We start from the raw sequence: 14,053 nt of genomic DNA on the forward strand, positions 1-14,053 counted from the left end.
TTTACTTCAGAGAAGTAGATGCCAAACAAGAGCGGTTCCAGGACTGAACCCTGAGGTTACTCCACTTGTCTGGAGCTGGATTTGAAGTTGGCTACTTTTACAGTGTGGGTTCTGTCAGTAAGCCAGTTGGCACCCCATCAAGTGACACAGGGATTAATGCCCAACTTAGTAAGTTTATCTATGATTCCAGAGTGGGGGATGGTGTTGAAGGCCTTGATGAGGTCCAGCTAGACCTTGTGGACCACCTTACCCTTATCCAAGGCTCTGGAGACTGATCTGAAGAAGTCAATCAGGTTCAGGAGACAAGATCGGCCCTTCATGAACCCAAACTGCGTGGGGTCTACTGTTTGAAGGTTGCCAATGTCTTTGTTTATAAGTTCCATGATAATACGTTCCATGGCCTTGCAGATCAGGCTCGTCAGACTGATGGGGCGGTAGTTCCTAGGATCCAAGGTGGATCCCCCCTTGTGGAGTGGGATAACTGTAGGTGTGCGCCACTCAGTGGGCATGAAGCCTGAGGTGAGGCTATGATTAAACATGCCACTTAGGTGAGGTGCCAGTTCATTTTGTAGTTCATGTAGTACACAGCCTGGGATGTCATCTGGTCCCATGGATGCTGTATTCTTATCTTTGGAGAGTGTATTTTTTTTACCTGTGTGGCAGTTATTAATGGAATTTGGCAATATTTCGTTATTGAGATGGGCCATTTAGGGGGTGAGAGGGGGAGTGAAGTTTGCACTGAATCGATCCGCCGTGATATTGGCAATATCCTTCGGATCAGTATATTTCATGCCATTCTGTTGTAGCTCAGAGCAGATCGGAGCATTGCCATTTAGATTCTTGACATAGCTATAGAATACCTTGTGGTTGTCTTTGGAATCTTTGGCAATTTTATTTTCATAACTAGCTTTGGAGAATTTTATGAGGGATCTCATCTTCTTACTGAGGCTGGCAAGGGAGTTTTTTGCATCCTGGGATTTTCCTCTTTTCTGCAACAGTTTCTTCCTTTTGTTGTAAGGTTTGTTTACGGCAAGGGACCACCAGATTGGCTTCCTTTTTTTTGGAGGAGAGAATCTTGGTTCTATTGGGGATGGCACAATTAATTCACAAATGGATGTGCTAGTACAGTGCCTTAGTGTAGGATTCAGCAGTCGAACTTTCAGTTCCTGTCTGCATGAGTGTCATAAAGTTTGTCAGTTCTGACTTAAGTAGAATGAAGTTGGCTTTGGCGAAGTTTTTTACGGAAGTTTCCTTACTGGGGGGTGGGGGTGGGATGTGGATGCCAGGGATGATTAGCTTATGGTCAAACCTGACCAACGAGGGGGTGACCACAGGCGTGAAGCATCAATTTCCCATGTTGGTAATGACCAGGTCTAGGATACTGGAGCCCCTAGTGGGAATAAGGATTAGTTGATCCAGGGCGTTGGAATTTATGAATTCCAAGAACCGTTGGGCAAAGGTGTTGGTACAGGAGTAGTTTTCCCAGTTAATGGCAGGGTAGTTGAAATCACCCAGTATTAGGGTGTTTGGTTGTATCTTAATATTTTCCAGTATGTTTAGAAAAGTGAAGTGAGAATCTTGGGGCATGGTGGGGGATTTGTAGCAAGCTACAATTTGGATTGCAGACTTAACCTAGTATTAGTTGCACCTGGAGAATTTCAGACGCATTGTGTTGGGCAACTAGCCTGTTGTTGTGGATATCCTTGGTGAATATGGACACTTAGTGTTTCAGTCCTGGTTTGGTGGCCGAAAAGTGTGGCAAGAGTTGTAGCCTGGTACTGCAGGGGTGCTCTCTGGAGCCTTGAACCAGGTCTCGATATCGATGTTCTCCATTTTTAGGAGTGCCTCTAGAGAGTGCATTTTAAGGTTTAGACTTTTAGCACTTAAGTAGCATTACCTTCAGATTTTGCATGCTTGTACCTGTTATGGTGGTGGTTTTGTCCTCTGAACTTTGCCTAAAGAAGCCACTATAGGGGTGGCAAGAGCTTTAGCCAGTAACCTGAATCCCAGGGGTGACTGGTGCAGACCATCTCTGGCAAAGCATCATGGTCTGTCAATCATGTCATCCCAGACAGACAGATACTGGATCCCCTTTGAATGACACCAGAAGCTTAGCCAATTGTTGAAGTCAATTTTGTCCTTATACTTTGGTATCATTCTGGGCAAAGGTAGGATGGTAGTCAGGGCTAAGGTCATACCTGCCTGGGTCACATGATCCGAGAGCTCTTCCATGTCTCTTCATGTAGTCCAGGGAGGTGCGTCTCAAGTCATTCACGCCAACATGGACAATGACAGAGTCATATTTGTACTTGTAGAGTGACTTGAGTGCATGCGTTACATGGGGGATCCTGGCACCCGACAGGCAGCTGACTGCAATTTTCTCCTTGTTCAGCCTGGTGAGTGGGACATCAGTGTGCCGGACTATAGAGTCATCTATGACTAAAGTGTTGGGTACGTTGTCTTACCTTAGGGGCTGTTGTTGGGTGGCACACTGGTGTTGTGAGCTATGTGACACTTTGGTTGTGACTGGTGTTTGTTTGCATTTCAGCTACGGAGATCCTTGTTGCTTGGGCAGGTTAATGTTAAGGGCCTCCACATATGTGGGTTTAGTTTTGCTATGTGTGGGTGTTGGTGGTGTGGGTTTAGAAGGGTTATGTTTTGCTTGACGTGTAGTGCGGGTGTTAACCGTCTCCTCTTGACTGCAACACAATCTTGGGTGGAGAGAGCTTCGCTTCTGGTTTGGCTATGTAAGTGCATCTCTCACAGGTTGTAGTGTTGGGTAGTAATAGGAGTGGGTTGTCTGTGTAAATGAGGCAATTGATGCATTGCCCCAGTATGCCCAGATTCACCAGGTGGACAGGAGAAATCACTGGAAGCTGACCCTTGGATATGCCTGGTTTGGTGCTTTTTTTTTTGTAAAGTACAAGAGCTGTATTCCCTTACCTTAGCAAGGTACTTTGCAATTATAGGCTGTTAAGTGCCTACGATTCATTTCTCCTTATTAACAAGGAGAGTTGAGTGCTTGTATCAGTTTAAGGCTTCCTGGTGCTTTCCAGCAGGTTTTAAAGCAAGTGCTAGTCACAGAGATGCTTAAAGGTAAGATGAAAAAAATGGTTTATCCTAAACACTGCAGTATGCACTAGAGGAATTTGATGTGAAAGTAGGTAACTTAAGTTTTACCTGTGTAAAAAGTTAATCTTTAGTGGAGAGTCACTATTTTTAAAACAGCAAGACAGATTGAAAGGGGGTGGTCACTTTTGTATTCTGGTGCTATGGAATACAGTAGGATGGCCAATGAATTTAAATAGTTGAAGGGGAGTGATTTCACAAAATGATAATTTTGTGCTTACTCACACAAGCCGGTAAAAACAGAGAGGAAATGAGATATATGGTCAAATTAACATAAGGGGAAGGCAACTAGAAAGACAGTGGTGTTTAAGAACACTACAGTAACCAGATGGGAGGGTGGGGAAAAAATTCTGCCGGACTCACAAGAGACAAGAGCTACAGTCTCTTCAAGTTTTAATATGCAGTTAAAAGCAGAATACAAGTAAAACACAAGGTAAATAAAACAAATGACAGTATTCAAAATAGAAAAAGGCAATAAAGTAATACAACAAATAAAAAGCAAACTAACCTTTCCCTCACAGCAAAGTGTAGCAGAGTCTGGGTGAACCTTTCTAGTAAGGCATGATAAGGTCTTCCGCCATTTTAAGCATTTGAGACTGAGGCAAGGAAGCAGGTGCCTGAGAGTGGGTCACTGGTTTCTTGGGTGTGGTTCGTACCCTAGGCCTTAGAAACTCGGTCGTTTTTAAAAGAACTGTAGATACAAAAGAAGTCGGTTTGCGTCAAGAATCGGTAGCTCAAAGTACTTCCTCGGAAGCCAGTGCCTGCTTAGCGGCTCTGGACCCATCCAAGGGAGAGACAACCGCAAGATCCTTAACTAGAAGAAGAGTTTTGAGGCACACAGGACTCCGAAAGAGTCTCAGTAGCAGCCTGCAAATCCACAGAAGCAGGCATCAGGGGCTGTGAAAGCACCTCACTGAGGACCGGGGAACTGACGACTAGCTTAACGGAAGAGTTGTCGGTAGGTTTGGACCTGTGCAGTCTGTCTCTGTCTTTATCCTTATATTTTTCGAAAGATCTGCTGTCAGATGGCTTACCGAAGCCATATCGGAATTCGGGGACTGTAAGTGAAAATATCTAGCTACAATAAGGGCCCGACGACGTATAGTTCTGGCATTGAACAAAGCACAAAAGCGACAGCGGGGGGCGTCGTGGTCTAGGCCTAAACAGGTGATGCAGTAAGAATGGAAGTCTCTGTGTGGTATTTGCTTTCCACAGATAAGACAATTGTTAACTTTTTCTGACATTGGTTAATGCAAGAAAAAAGGATCCCCAATGGGGTACTTAGCTTTAGAAGACTTCAGCTTTAATTCGGAAGACGAAACTCCTGCAGCGGCCGACCAGCACTCGTGCGACCTGCTTCTGGTTTCGGGCTTCGTGGCAAGAAAGACTGATGTATTGGCGTTGGCTGCCTTAATTTATACTCCTGACGACCTGAGGTCAGTACTGAAATTACAGCAACCGGTGCAGAAATACTAAGCCTCTGGTATTCGGGCTGGCCGAGGGCTACCCTGACAGGGATAACCCAAATGTGTTGATTGCAACAGTGAAACATGAAGAACATCATATGTTTGGGAGTGTAGTAACTAGGCAGATTTTAAAACTTCCCTACAGAGTACTCAGAAATATTGCACAAGCAAATGGCTGTAACTAAACATATGATTTTTTTTGAGCTGGAACACAGGATTTTAATTGCCTAGACATAATAAGGCCTTATTAAGTTTAATTTTGCTGGCTGCGAAAAAAGAAATTACTATAGAATGGATATTAAAGTCTAAACCAACTACATTTGAAATACTGAATATTGTAAAAGTGATTAAAGAACTGGAAGAGGGAACTTGAGGAAAGGGAATGAACAAATTACATAAAAATAAATGGAAATTGTGGGAACAATACATGTAGAATAATGTTCAGGAGGTGGAAGAGTGAGGTTTAAGGGAAGGCAGAAATTTGGCAATTTATGTAATGATGGACTGATAATAATTATAATGAAACAAAAGATATGTGATGCATAATGTAAGTAAATGGAAAAATGTTAATATGGTTTGCTCTGTTTATGTATGTTTGCCTGTGTATTACATGATAGTTTAATAAAGGTGTTTAAAGAGAGAGACCTATATCTCTACTGCTAATTAATACGACTTGTTGGCATAACACATACCTCTCCCAAATAATTCTAAACCTTTGGAACAAAGTCCTCGTTTATGTAAAGCAAAACACGTCTCTTGCTATTTTCAAGAACATTCTGAATGAAGAAAACTCCACAAAAAGTGTACTGTCGCATGTACAGCTTATGATGAAAGAGGAAAGGAACCCATACTACCTGTAGTAGAACGTACACCAAGAAAAGTTACATCAGAAACTGTGTCAATCTTAGACACGATCAAGATGTTTGGTATGTTAGAGAAGTGTCTCCTGAGAGTACTCACTGCAGGATGGAGACACAGGCATGCCCCAGACAACTAAAATTACTGGAATATAAGCATTCTAGTGCCAGTTTACAACTGTGGGTAGTACAGAGGTATCAGACTCCTGTCACAATACATATCAGGATCCAGCAAAATAAACCCCTTGTTTACAGTAGAAAAGAAGCCGGAGATGAGGAAAAAGCCCAAGTGAGCAATCTTAGACACAGAGAAAGCATACAAGAAAGTCCCAAAAAAGCTAATTTGGGCAGTCCTGCAATGGTTTGAAATATTGGAAATACTGGTGCAATCTGTGCAAACTACAAATGTGGACTTGAACATGACTAAAAACAGTATTTGGACTCTCAGAGGGGGTTTCCAGTGGGAGTGGGTGTACATTAGGGTTCAATTCTGAGCCCATTCCTATTTACACTGTTGACAGACTACATCAGCAAATGGGTCAGAGGGAACAGATTAACAAAGCTGCTGTAGGCAGGAAATGTGACATTACAAGCAGACTGAACAGGAACTTCAACATGGGACTGGAATGCAAAAACATAAGGCATATTAGGTGAAACTGAGTACAGACAAAACAGCAGTAAGCAGCAAAAAGAGAAATCAGAAGAGTATAAAAACTGAGACAGAAGGGAAAATCGTGGAAAACAATAACAGCGTTAAGTATCTGGGGGTGTAGTGGGGCAAAAGGGAAATGTGAATGAGGAGGTGAAGGGTGCAATCACAGACCCTGCAGCCACAAGTGGTACAAAGTGTCAGCGGTAAATGGAGAGCTGTAGAATACGTCTGAGCTGATGGTTACAAAGTGCTTGAGATGACTAACAGAATGCACACTGAGGGCAGACTTAACAGGATGCACACTGTGGGGCAGACAAAGGAAACAGGACACTGGAGCTAAAACTAAAGTAGCTTTAGTTGTGGAGGTGGTCAATGAGAACAGACCATAATGGTTTTGTCCTATACACAGGAAAGCAGATGATGATTTGGTAAAGCAGATTTGGGAGAGATAGGAAGAAGACAAAAAGCAGCAAATATGCCTAGCCAAGAGATAGATGGATTTCATGACAGAAGACCTGTCACAGTTATGCATGACTTCTGAAGAAGACAGGACAGTAGCAATGAATCGAGAGACAGCTGATGCGATATCCTGACCCCATAAAAAATACGAAAAGGTTTATGAGAACAGCAACAGACTCCTCCTCCTCTGCAAACTTTTCTTCATGCTCAACCCAAGGAGAGACCATCATTTTTATTAGAGAATGCAATCCCTAACACAGTATTTAAAAAACTGACAATTTGCAAGAAAGGCATTACAGACAACTTAAAATTTCCAAACTCACATAATATAGTAGCTGCCACAGATGTTACTGTTGATTTAACAGAATGAACTTTGATGCATCTGTCAATATGCATGAACATCACTTTATAAAAAAAGTAAGTGATATGCTTAGCTAACCATCGAGTAAAATAGTGTCTAGGCATAGGTATACTGGATAAATCTGAACCATAAGTGGCAAATGCAATATAGTGCAGCTGTTTTTAGGTAATCATTATAAACAGCAAATATACAAATGAAAAGCGTTATGTAAAATGTGCAACAAGTTCTGACGTACAGGCTTTGTTACCTTGCAGAGCATGCCTGGTAACTGCCTGTCATTTCATGATGGGATATACCAGCATTGATCAAAACAGCAAATGCTAAACAAGTGTCATTATCAGTCCTTGACGCAAGGAAACCATTAATTCACAAAGATACGTCGCAAACATACCTACAAACATGGCAACACAAGAAGTACATTCTTCTACACTAACAGTGTAGGAATATAAAGCATTCACTACCTATGCAAGTGTTCCAAGTTTATAAGAAAGGGAAACCTGTCTTCTGAAGAGTTTGCAGCATCACTACATATGTACGGCAGATGGCGGTGTGCAGCTATATCACTGTCAAACAATGAAAGCAGAAGCAAAAGGAAAAATGCATAGAAGTGTTTACTGCAAAGACAGCATCTTTTCAGTACAATGAATCACTTGGAAGACCAACAGTTTAAAAACACACAAACCAAGGCAGCAGTTGATGGAGCAAAAATTCTGTGAACCAGCACACCAAAGAAATCAGGTAATCTTGTAAAAGCGTAGTTTAATAATCAGCAAAGTCAGAGTTTAGCGCTTTCATTCCCTCTCATCATCTTCATCAGAACTCAAAGTTTACAAGCCATTTTGTGTTTTAAATACAAATTAAAAAAAAAATCACATACACAAACCCTCTGATAAAATCATTTGTACTCTAATTGCTTCAATTTCAACACAGGGTGTATGGATAAATTGTCATTTAAACCAGGATACTGTGTTGCATTCAATACAATTTGTCATTTTAACTCAGCCATATCCAGGTGCTCCTCCACCACCCTCCCTTGAAAATCTTTCACCAACTTCTCCACAACCATAAACTTAGGATTGTCTTTTATATGTCTGAACAAGGCATTACTCAAGTTTACCATTCCTGATATCGGCACAATTCTCATATATACGGTCATGTAACCTTCTCATAGTCTTACCTATGTAAAAACTTGTACATAATATGCATTGAGCAAGGTAAACAACATTTTTGGTCTCACAATTATACCTCCCTTTTATCAGATTGTTTCACAATAGCTAATGTGACCTATCACAATTCATAATGGAAGGGCACTGTGTGCAAGCTCCACACTTTTTAGTGCCATTGTTTTGCACATTTTGAAAAATATTTGCCCCCCCCCCCCCAGCTTCTAGATTTTGTTTCAAAGACCTACCCTTTCTATATACAAAGGTCGGTTTTCCACCTATTCTTTCTGTTAATTTACTAAATACTTCTAAGTCACTTGCAAAAATACGCCAGTTTTTCTCTATGACATATTTAATAGCCCCACTGTCTAAACTATAGGTGGAAATGAAACTCATGTTATTGTGCCTCTCATCCCTATTACTTGTAATGGTGACCTCACATCTAGATCCCAAAATAGGCAGGTACACACCATTCTGTCGTTTCTGACTACTTCACCTCTTATTTCTTCCAAAAATCGATCCGGATAGCGTCGGTTTCTAAACTTGGATAAAACTTCCTCACATTCGTTCATAAAATTTTCCATGTTAGATACCATACGTGCCACTCTCACCATCTGGATTTAACTACAGCTTTCTTTTGGTACATGGGATGCCAGCTGGTGAAGTGCAGGTAGGTATTAGAAAAAATAGGCTTCCTATAGATGTTGGAAATATATTTAGATGTTGGAAATATATTTATTCTCAATTCTATCCCTGGATAGCATAATGCCCAAATAATGAATACGTTCATTGTGAAAATGTGAAGTGAAGGACAAAAACTCAACAGTGTTGTTCAAATAGTCAAGAAAAATCTTAAGGTTATCCAAGGTATCGTTCCATAGAAGGAAGATATCATCCGAAAGTCTAGTATATACCCCCCAAGATTTTACAAAGGGGCTATTCAGGACAAATCTTTCCTCAGACTCAGCCATTACAAAGTTAGCAAAAAGGGGAGCGCAAACATAACGTGAAATTCTCAAGTGGATTTACGCGAAAGTGCATTTTATCGAAAATGCACTTTCGCGTAAATAAGTAGGTAAAGAAAAATAAATTGGTGAAATAAAGAAAAACATGCGGTTTGCATGTTAACTTAGTTGTACATCAACGTTTAGTGTTGATGTACACCTAAGCAGACTGTTGTTGAGATCGTAGTACAGTGGGGATAAGGGAACATTCCCTTTTCCCCACTGTAGTGCAATCTCGGAGTGAGAATATTAAAGTGGGGGGTGTAGGGGGATTTGCCCCCTTGCATAAAAGTGTTTTAAGTGGTTTATTTTGTTTTTTTTCATGGATTTACATGAAAGTGTATTTTTGTTGAAAGCACTTTTGTGTAAATGCATTCACGGATTTTCTTTTTGTTGAAATGTAAATTCGATAAAAGACAGTAGATCCATATATACATACGTATATATATATATATATATATATATATATATATATATATATATACACACACACACACATACATATACACACACACACATACATATATCTATATATATATATATATATATATATATATATATATATATATATATATATATATATATATATATATATATATATACATATATATATATATACATATATATATATATATATATATATATATATATATATATATATATAAAAGCTTGCTGGCAGCTTCCTTATGCCCATCATCGCCCATCACTTTCCACCCCCAAAATGCAATCATCCCTTAAACAGTTCCCTTGCCTTTAAGTCAGCTAGATCTTCCCAAACCTTCCAGAATCCCCCATTCCCACATTACAGTAGCCTTCAAGATCTTACAATTCCCCACATTCCTCTTATGATCCACCCTTTCCTTCCTTCTTTCCATTATGCTGGTACCCAAACTCCTGTCTCCAGCTTACTTTTCCCTCAACCATTCTTCCTTAAGCTGATAAATGATGGGCACTACCTATGTATCAGGTGCAGATGCCTCCTGTATAATTTTAAGATTTGATCAACTGCAGTTGTTGCCCCTCCCTTGCTAACATAATACTAAAATCCTCCCCCTCACGACCTCAATGACAACATTGATGGCAGCATTATTTTGTATAAAGATATCATTTTAAAAAGTCCATTGGAGAAAACAGCTTCTATAAACTGACCCCTGCAAAATGGAAGAATCTACCCAAGAAACTTAGAAATAAAATTAACTGCAAGAGTTTCAAAACGTATTTACTTAACACTAATTAGCATCACTGTGACATGCTGGCTAATAATTCTAACCCTTCGCATATGCTCCTCTAACTTCATCAAATTTATCAAGCCTTAAAATTCATGGTAACATACCCTAAGAATGAAAATACTGTAAAGATCCACTCTACCTGAAAACAGAAAAACCTCTAGTCAAACTTTCCTTCACATGATTTACTTCCACTCTCTGACCGACTTCTCTCCTTACCTAAATTGCTTCCCTCACTTACAGTATGCTTCAATTTAAAATTCTTAGGAGAATATCTATATCTAAATATACACACACATATATATATATATATATATATATATATATATATATATATATATATATATATATATACACACACACACACACACACACACACACACATGCAGATGGATGTATACACGCATTTACAAACACTGCAAAAAGTTCTAGACAAACTGTGCCCTGCACTTCATCTGACACTGTAAACATATGTCAAGCTATATTTTCTTTCACTACACGTACTACTACAGTTAAACTTCTTCTTACTATCCATAGCTATGAACCTGTAACTAAAGGAAGCAAAGTACTAGGCAAGCTGCCCTATTAGGCCATTTTTAAGCCTAGCCACTTTCCCTTTTTATGCTCAAAAATAGGTTAACCCATTTGGTTATAGATTGGCGTCTTCCATCCCATGGTCGATAACATAACAGCTAATGAGAAAAACTGGGATCAAACCAGAGATAATCTGAGGGGACCCATGCATGAGATAAAGCATTTTGGAGCCGCCTCTGTCTGTTAGCAGTACAGGGGGCAATCCTTGAGTACATTTTCTGCTACCTATCTAAATTGTGAATTAAAATGGACAGGAATGAACCTAATACTTAAACTTTATTATGTTTTATACATTTTTTGTTACCATTTATACATTATTCCTTTAATCAAGGGTTGCCAATTTCTTTTTAAGTGTAACTTTTAAATTGTCAACACAAGTCTCAGTCATTAGATTCATAGATTAGTACTAAGCTAACTGCCTTTGTGAGCCATTTTAAGCCTAGCCAATTATCCCTTGTGAGACTCAAACCCTGCACCTTGTGGGGAAAAACTGTAAATTAAGCTCATAGTAACGAGCATACCTAAAACAATAACACACGTCCTACTCTCACTAGTCAAAAAGTACCCAAATGAGCAAAATTCTGGCACAATAAAACATATTTACACAATGGGAGCAAATGCATTTTAAAAACACATGTATGGAATTGAAATGAATAAAAGAAAATGCTTTACCAATATCTATGAGACTGGTGGCCAAGTCAAATCTGGGTAGAAATAGTCAACCTAGTAGCAGTGTACGGCAAGGAGATACAGCAAAAGGAGTCCAGCCAAAAAATAAGTCCTGTTACATAGGCTGATGTACAACCCACACTTGAAAGTGAGAGCTAATCAGAAAAGCAACCATAAATTATGCATGAAACAAGCTGCAGAACACCAGCAGACTTTCTACCGTCACTTAAAAAAAAAAAAAAAAGTTAAAGGTATCCTAAATGAACAAAACACAAAATTAAAAGCTAGCAGTAAATGCCCTTTTAAAGTTTTAATGCACTCAGTTATGGCCAATATAAGGCAAGACACGTTTAGCTAGATTTCAGCTGGGATGAGCTGCCATCAGTCAGCGAAGTTCATTCTAACATTTAGGTCACTTGACAAGAGAAGACATGACCAACATGGTGACATTTCAATTCTGGGACTATAAACAAGGTTGCACTTTAAGACCTCCAAGAGCAAGAGGAAGAGGAAGTATGTCAATGAAGAGATTTAGCACGTGAATGATAACATGGGGAATAAAGAGGCTTTTCAGTCAATAACAAAGTGGACACACTGAGGCATTTCTTATGTCCTAACAATTTCAGTAAGAGATCAGTACAACAATGTAACTTATGTGAAAGCATACGAGCAAATGTGGAGAGCTCCTAGAGTGGCACCAACTAGAAAGTCTTTTCAACTTGTACATATATGAATTCAGCAGTCAAACTGTAGACAACTTCAGGACTTTCTTGCCCAAACAAAATAGAAAGCTTACTCATCCTGAAACCCAATAGAAAGCTTACTCATCCTGAAACTCCAAAAAGATATAAACACATAACGTTTGACCCATACACAGTAAATGTAGGATGAAGGTGGATATTAGAACATCGGGTCTATATTATGTGTTAGAAGAATCCACATAATAATCAGCACATATACAGCGAACGCTGTAAACTGCAAAAGACCACGTCCTTGAATTTTTTCCTCAGGAAAAAATTCACATGGCCGTAAAGTAAAAAAATCTTTAAAACACCAATTAAGTGGGGGACTTCGCCCTCCACACCCATCCCATATGGAGGGGCTGTGCCCCCACCCCCCAACTAAATATACCAACTCTGAGATCGCTCTATATTGAAGAAAAGGGCAATTCCCGATAACAGCCAACTGAATGTTTTACCCGAGGAAAAAATCCGAGGACGTGGGCATTCGCGATTTACAACATTCGCTGTATATGTGTCAATTATGTGTTCGAAGAAGAGATTCTTCGATTACATAACATAGACCCTAGAACATCTACTGTTATGATAAGTGCAGCTTACATAACTGTAAACATTCAAAGCCTCACTGCTGTAGTAGCCTTTGGCTACTTGGGTTCATTACTAAAGCTTACCCCACCAAGGAGGAGGAAGAATAATGGTCCAGGAGTCCATGGACAATGGTCCTAGCAAAGTCAGTCTTGGAAGCGAAAAAGGAATTCAGTACGTGATGCTTTTAATTACACAGGACCATGTAGTTGACTCTAGAATCCAGCATTTCCTAATATGCTATCAAAGAAAACACGGCACTATTATAATGTGACTTAATCATGCCTGGAAATGTTTCACCACAGCCGGAATAGCACAAAAAGATACAGTAAGGAACAACCAAATTGAACTGTCTGACTTGACAAAAGGTTGTCATTTTCCAATATCATACTAGTAATTCTCCTAAAGGACTTGATACTAACAAGATAATATCTGAATTGCAAAAACATGACCAGAATACATAGAATCTAATCTTCCTCTCATTCAAATCCTGAAAGAAAATTATGGAGGTAGCGAGTTAGATTCAAGATACATTCTTAATATAGTAAGGGCATACATGGGAGAGTTTTTTTTTTCAGATAACCCTATATGCACTGAAAGCAAAAGTGTTAAAACTGCCATGAATTGCAGCAACCTCGATACTCTTCTTGCAGACGTGAGAGCAATACATCAGTTAGTGTACAAAAAATATGAACCAAAAACAGCTGCAATAGTCAATTCAAACAGACAAAGGTAACTTTTCACTCTAAAAATCTCAATTAAGTGTCATCTGAATCTTCACTAGATGACCTTGCATATTCATAGAAAAACCTATTTGTAAAACAGCTCGGGCAAACAATGAAATGAAGGGGGGATCCATGGCAGACATGCCGAAATGGCAGACCCCTTACCAAAGGAGTATACAGACCATAGGATAGTAACTTACAGAAATGTTTGAGAACCAGAGTTAAAAATCCCTGATAAGGTCCTGATTATAGCTGAGGCATCAACTACAAAACCTTCTACACTGGTTAACATAAGAATTTTTAGTACCAGGATTTCTTCAGTACCTGCTACATATTCTCATGAAAAAAAAATGTGCCTAAATGGTATTATAATTGAATCAACTGGGCAGCATGTTTGAGACTGGGGTACATTATACTTCCCCC

General features: G+C 39.5%; 1 protein-coding gene across 1 annotated transcript in view; it reads right to left on the minus strand.

Moving 5' to 3' along the window:
- The window catches only part of UFM1 (ubiquitin fold modifier 1), a 343,593-nt gene that overhangs the window by 244,111 nt on the left and 85,429 nt on the right, over nucleotides 1–14,053 (minus strand). The gene's annotated exons all lie outside the window — the stretch shown is intronic.

Source organism: Protopterus annectens, chromosome 5.part1 (assembly GCF_019279795.1).
Source record: "Protopterus annectens isolate FY-2018-M chromosome 5.part1, PAN1.0, whole genome shotgun sequence".
Taxonomy (NCBI): Eukaryota; Metazoa; Chordata; order Ceratodontiformes; family Protopteridae; genus Protopterus; species Protopterus annectens.